This window comes from Uranotaenia lowii, chromosome 1 (genome assembly GCF_029784155.1).
Source record: "Uranotaenia lowii strain MFRU-FL chromosome 1, ASM2978415v1, whole genome shotgun sequence".
NCBI classification, from domain to species: domain Eukaryota; kingdom Metazoa; phylum Arthropoda; class Insecta; order Diptera; family Culicidae; genus Uranotaenia; species Uranotaenia lowii.
In genome coordinates, this window is record NC_073691.1 from 205,892,065 (window position 1) to 205,899,495 (window position 7,431).

A 7,431-nucleotide genomic window follows, 5' to 3' on the forward strand; every position below is an offset into this window, starting at 1 on the left:
TAAAAAATGGGAGGTGTTGGCTATCGAAACATTTATTGTTAATAAAACAAACATAAATATGCTAAGCCTAATACCTACTTGAATAACGACGTCCTTGCCCCCTGTAGTAGTAGTCAGAGATCATCTTCCTGTGGGGGAGAGCAAAAAAGATCAACGATCGATGCTTAATTTTAATACAGAAAAACTTACCAAATTCAAAATTTTTTCTTCGGGTTGGCCATTTTGAACACATGGAAATTTTCAAAGACGAAAATCATAGAATGTATGTGTCAATATCATATGAACTTCATATTTCGAACATTAAATTTATGTGTGGCATATGATTTTTATATGGAGTATATGAAATTTATGGTAGAGTATTTTTGAAGACGTATGTGAGAGGAAACATACATCCTAAGTATGGATTTTTTGCAGTGCACAAAGGTGAATTAAGCAAGGTGGTCTCAAGTCGGGCAAAAACGGTGACAAGGGTTGGACGCGGGGGCGAAACAAAGCCGAAATTCTGATGGCAGGCACAAAAAAATATTATGAAGGCAGTTGAACTGCTGCATTGTTTTAGTAGTGTTTATGAAAATATGATTTTGAACAGCTATGAAATATTAAAAGTAAAATACATACGACATGGGAGACAACGGAAACAATTTTAGCCCAACGTAAACTTCGCACAATTGCACCGGGCTATGAGCCAACTGATTTGAAAAGATGATGCCGCAAATTTCATGAAAACAACGTTTGAACAACTAAAATTAAAACGTAAAGAAAATTTATAAAATGTACAACGCGTTAAAGGTCTTTGATTTGAAACATATTTGGCGATCTGAATGCTGTTTGAGAGCTTAATCAATTTTTTGGAAACAATTTAAAGGAGAAAACACACCAATTTGATATGGCTAAAATTTGTGATATTTTGGTGGAAAAGAAGAAACCTATGAAGTTGAGAATTTTTGTTTTTATTTCTATATACTTAACTAAAATGAAATACTACCTAATTCTTTGTTTTTAGAAAATGATCATTCATTGTTTTGATGCATATTTATTGAAAATAGTAAAGTTTGATTTTATTTTGCTGTAGCTCGATGAAAACATCAGTTGTATTTATGCCGGTAGAAAAAGGGCATCGCAATAAATCAAAGGGCAAATTGCTGAGGATTTCCAATGTGTTTCAAAAGAATTGAGTTCGTAGTTTTAATTGAGCTGAAATTTAAAAAAAACGCGATAGATTTTACTATGTACATTTATTATTACTTTTATGATTAGGAAACTACATATAGTCGTTAAACCGATGCCTTACTTTAACATTTTTATTTAATTCTTGAGCAAACGAATTTCGGTTCAAATCCTTCTCTCCTTCACTGAGCATTGAATTAAGAGTAACGTAAGGTCAAGATTTGTTAACATTTGTAACATTTCTAAAACAAAATTAAAAATGTTAGCACTCTTCAGAGAGAAAATATCGGTTTTCAAGGTCACTCAACTCCAAGTTCATGGTTCTAACGTTCTAACTTACAAGGTAGCATTAACGATATTCTAAGTTCAGGAATTATTATAGCGAATGAAAACCCCTACCCATTTTCCAAAGGCCCCCACTAGATATGCCTACGGGTTATCACATTCTCGTTGTTATCGACGTTGAGTCGACTCTTGCCAACCTTGTCCAGAAGATTGTTATTGGTCTGATCTTCAGGCACCGGTTCTTCAACTGTCTGATCCTTGATGTATCGCGACAACTTGTCGTAGATCTTCGACGCTTCGGTCTTCTGTTGTTCCTCTTCCTGTTGACGGCGCAGCAATTCCTCCGCTTCCTTCTGCAGAATGTCTTCGTCCATTTCGGACTTCTTCAGCTCGTCCTCGATCAGGGCATAGCCGTCGCTCTGGATGATCTTCGGTTTCGGGGTGTAGATCGAGTTGTAGGTCGGATTGGACGGATGTTTCCAGATGTTCCACAGGGTCGTGAATGCACTGCGACCCTCATCGGTACCGTAGGTGTGATGCGACTTGTCTCCGGTTCGAAGGACCCGATTTTTCACCTGCGAGAAGGTAACGAGAATATTATATTGTTTGAAAATTGAATTTATAGAAATCAAAATGGATAATTTTCTATTTCAACGACTTTTTTTCAAATTTTTAACATGAGTTTGACAGCTTGAAAATCGACTTTTCGAAAAGTAGACTATTTAGGATAGTTCGACTAGGAAAAAGGCTCAAAAACTAGGACGACTAGGAAAAAGGCTCAAAAACTAGGACGACTAGGAAAAAGGCTCACAAATTTTGGAAATTCATTGAATTTCAGAAACAATCCAAAAATTAAGTGCGAATGTCAAAAGGAATATGAATTTTCAACCCAAATGCGTCCAATTGAAATCGTCTCACCATGTTGGAGGTGGCAGTTTTTTTTCTCCGGTCCCAGATGGCACCGTACTTGGCGAGCAGATCGATCAGCGTTCCGGTCAGATTCAGTGGGGTTCCGTACTCCGAGGCCCGGTAGTCCCAGGGAAGGCGTGGTGATAGTTGTGCCAGCCCTCGCCCATGGCAACGAACGATACGAACATATTTTCCACCGCCAGATTGTCCTAAAAATATCAATGAGTATAGAATTATTGTCCAGGAATCGGGAGAAAGCGTTACCAAAAACTTACTTATCATAAGCACGTGTTCCGAACATGTGAGCGGCACTGTTGACGGACCAGGTTCCGTTGAGACTCAGACAGGTGCGCAGGAAGAAGGCCACGAACAGGGCGTACCAGGGATCCTCATTCCAGAAGTAGACCGGGATCGCCGTTGGTGCGAAGAAGGCAAAAATCGTGTACAGCAGCTTGTAGTGGCTGAAATTGTAAGTAAACAATGCTTTAGAATTTCTTCCTTTGATGTGGTTAAAATAGTCGAAAAAGTAACACACAATAATCCGTACAAAGTTTTATTTCTTTGAACTTTAGATTAGATTACAGATGGACTCAGAAAGACACTAAATTAACCTTTCGTTTCATAAAGTAACAAATTTGCAACAATAAATGTATGGAAAAATGGAAAAATCGTGTTTTATTTTAATTTTTTTCCTTGATATACTAAACATTTTCAACTGCTTAAAATCATATTTAAGGAAAAATAAAAAATCAAGAAGAACTCTGTTCGCCTAACGAGCCTATAGTAAACAAAGAGACGGTAATTTATTTTACCGAACCAGATCTTTAATTAGGAAAAAATCGGTAATTGCTGATTTTGACGTCTATTTTATAACGAACTTCGTTGAACGATTCTCTACTCAACAAAGTTCGGCAAGATAGAATCATGTAAACAATTATTTTTCGGAAAAAGAAACACCGAAGCTATAAAGCGTCACTGTCAAAACAAACGTCATTTTGGCAGTTTCATCATTCAGAGTCTCCTATCTCACTATTGTTATCTGCTCGCGTTTTGACGTGTGGAAAATAAATTCCAGAGCTTGCGGATAGATCAACTCCGAGGACGTCAAGCCAACGTCAGAAACCAGAATCGGACTTTTAGTATCTGGTGAGTTTTTTAAGCAATTATTACTTTGTTTTTTTTTCGTGCAAGAGATTAATGTTGTGTTTTTTCAATGCCCTCTTGTTGAAATTTTTTTTCTCATAGAAATAAATAATCTGGTACCCCGACGAAAGTACTCTGTGTGCTGAATATGGTCATATCGGATTAACTGGACGACGGAGACAAGTAAGAAGATATCCAGAAGGAGAGAAAAAAAAAGTTTCGGTAGTAATTACCGATATTTTGGGAAAACTATCGGTTGTTCGGTAAAAACCACCGGTCAGTATAACCGAATTTTTTCAGGTATTTCGTAAAATAAAGGGGTTTTTCTGTAATATTTATCAGATGTTTCGATGATAATTATACATATTTCGGTAATAATTTCAGGTATTTCAGTAAACTCTACCGGTTGTTCGGTATATATTATCAAGCTTTTCTAGTTTTCCGGTTACAAATTACCGACCTTTTGGTAATAATTACGGACATTTCGGTTCAACAATACCGCTTTGTTTGATAATATGACGAGCTATCACGTTTACAACTGTCAAAATTTGATTGACAGATGATCTTAAAAATGATCAGCCAAGTTTTGGTGATTTTTTTTTTACCGAAAAAGGTTCGTAACATTTGACAGCTGTCACTTCTCGTCCTTTAAAAAATTACCGAACAGATTAACGATTTCCACATGTTAGGAATTCGGTGAAATAATTACCGAACTCGGTAATATTCATTTACTGTGTAGTATACAGGCTTCTTAAAATTGAAAAAAAAGTTTTATCTTTGGACCGCAATCAGATTTTTGTTATAACAGCATAATAAATCTTAAAAAATCGAGCTTGTTGGAGAATTTTCAATCAAACAAAATAGATAGAACTTAAAACACGTGTATAGAAATATTGATAGATCCTTACTGTTCCATAAATTCCGGTATCTCACGTGCTACAATCATGATTCCTCTTTGGATTCGGTCGAAAAGTTATCTACCGAAGGTTCAATTTCCACCGCCTAGCAGCGGCTTCGACCTTTTGGGGAAGAAATTTTCTACCCGAAGGTCGACACTGATCCTAATCCGAATCTAATTGAGCTTGGGCTGGCGGGTTTTATGGCAATTCCATTTCAGCCATCACCAGCAACAAATCTCGCAAGCTGACGCAAATCGAAACACAAGGTGAAAAAAATGAAACGAATAAAACAAATCAGAACCTCCCATAGATCACCAGATGTTTCCGGTAAGTGTTCAGCGATCTAAAAACTGAGCCGGTGATCTCGCGCTTGGAGATGACTCGGCTAATTTTTGGGGTAAATTTAATCTAATTTCGGGGCAAATGTAATCTTTAAGTTTGATTGTACTTGGAAAAGAGGGTTCGTTGCTTATGCTTCTAACGATTCCAAATCTTTTCACATTCCTGCCTTGATCGGGTACTGGTAAGAACTGCCATCAAAATGCAATAGCTAAAGGTGTGCAACTGAGCTGTAAATCATCCGATTAAATGCCTGTAAAATAACGGCTAATATGCGAATAATCGTCACCCCGTTCGAGGTTGTTTTGTCGCGTTTGTGATGAAGCGACCCTCCTCGCTAATCACTGGTTTGCATTTTAGTCAATTTTTCCTCTGTGAGTATGAGTTATCAGTTTTGTAATCTATAAGCACAGATAACAGATGTCCAACTTAGTTGCAATGACTTTTGGCAAACTGACGACCTTGCGTGATAAGTTCAAGATTTTCAAAAGTAACGTATTTCTAGAGTTTGTTTTGATTAGGTCGTATGAACCAACATAAACAAAATTGAGATATTTACTGCAAACGATTGAAGAACATGTTCTTTACGTTATGTTAAAATTTGGTTGCATTTTATCAATGAATAAATTTTAAAACATGATTTGAATTTTAGACGTATAATGACTTTCTCATTTTCGAGTGCAATTTGGTTTTAACGACGTTTTGCGCAGCACTGGATTGCCGTGATGCAAAATGACGCATAAACAATAGTTCGTCGTGATGGTTTGTGCGACCTAATGTATTTTGGTAGAAAATTGATTGCCAGGTGATGAAAATCTTATTTTTTTCAACAGAAATCGTTCAAAAGAATTATTCTGCATCGTAGGGAAAGAAATGTCTTCAACTGGGTAAGTTCAATAAACGTTACTTCTACGTCTCAACTTATATTCAGCCTCTTTTTTTTGTCATTAATGTAGCGTCAACATAGAAGCTTCGGACGAGTTTCTGCACTTCTTGAGCGGTTATCAAATTCACAGGAAGTACCTGACCGGCCATTTCCAGTTGAATCGAAACCTGGTACACAGTCCCTCGCAGCACAGGTTCCTACTGCCGCACTGGTGTGGTGAGGAGATAACTTCACTCCAATGTTGAAGACTGGGACCAGGCCCTCTCACCAATTTTGTAGTGCGCATATCACCCACGGGGCTAGACAACGCTCCAGGGAGTCACACGTAAGTCCCCTTTCTTTTATATTTTTGCTAGATGCTTGACAAATTTGCACCTGCAGTTTTTTCCTTCAATTTACCTACAAACCAATAATCGAGTCACACCACAAAGAACACCATGTTAGGATTTTTGTAGTAAAAGCATGATAGCATATATTAGCGTAGATTAAAACAAAACAAAACATGTTATCAGATAAAAATATATAAATTTGCAAAATGACGTTTACGCCAAAAACGTAATGCAAAATGTCGTTAGTACTTGTTTATCTGAAAATCTCAATTAATGCCTGTATCGAGTACACAGCCACATTTCTCATCTTTTTTGGTATCAATTATCAATTTTTTAGACAACTCTGAGTCAAATAAGAAATACCATAATTGAAATGTGTTACACAACTTCAGCAGCGTTTTTCTCGAAATGAGTCAGGTGGCGCATACGACTTAATCAAAAAAACTCTAGATTTATTCTCAAAAATGACGCCTTGTTTCGATTTCGCTCTTCGGATTGACAATAGCCTGTACTGCAATTTATTTAATGCTACAAAGGAAGAGGAAGAACCATTACTCATTACCACCTCCCATCAAGAGCTTAATTACAAAAGTGCTCGAAAGAACCGAAATAGATTCGCAATTGGTTTGAATCCTTTTCAACCAAACCCCCCGAAAGAAAAAAAAACAATCTTAATAAAATTCACCAAAATAAGCCACCGCCACAGACCGCATGGAAACCTTATGGCCCCGTCATGCTCATAATGTGCTCATCAAATCGCACCGCGGTGTCCAGCCCGCAGAGAGCTCAATCTTTTGACTGGCGAGGCTCACAATGGCTTGGGATTCGCCATTTGACGGATCATAAAAATTACCGACAAATGAAGAATGAATTGAATATGCTCACAACAAGCACAGGTAAAGGTACCTACTCGGCACACTCATCAGCGTCATCAACAGCAGTGCCGGTACACTTCTGGCTGGGTCTGGAACCGCGGTTAAATTCCACTTGAGTGGCTCGAGAATCAACACGCGGTCCAAACGGGTTATATCGTCATCTAACACAAACTTCCCATTCACGGTCAGCAAAATGTACTTTACTTCCACTCTAGCGTGCCCCATTCGTCTGATGTTGTTTGTACAAATCGGATAAACTCTCCCGCGCAGCCTAAGTACCTATAGCTAGAGCGAAAGGCGAAGGCAAATGTCTTAACCCGACCATTACTCGTCAATTAAAGTTAGTTGTAGTTCTACCGTCTGAATGGCATTTTCGATGTGTGGAGGAGTTGTACTTTCATATTGCTTGGGGATAAAACTCTTTACACCGTTAGAACAACAAGACTTGAATCAGCACATCTCCCTATAACGATGAGACTCGAGGCAGAACTAAGAAGTAAGAATTCATCAATTTATAAATTTTCTGAAGTAAATTTTTCGCTGAACAACTTCGTCGAAAACCGTAACTTCGTATTCTATGAGGCAAAAAAGTAATAAGA

At 37.7% G+C, this 7,431-nt stretch overlaps 1 pseudogene; it reads right to left on the minus strand.

The window, feature by feature from the left end:
- Positions 1–991: 991 nt before the first annotated feature.
- On the minus strand, positions 992–7,057 carry LOC129738319 (uncharacterized; annotated as a pseudogene).
- Between the last annotated feature and the right edge of the window lie 374 nt (positions 7,058–7,431).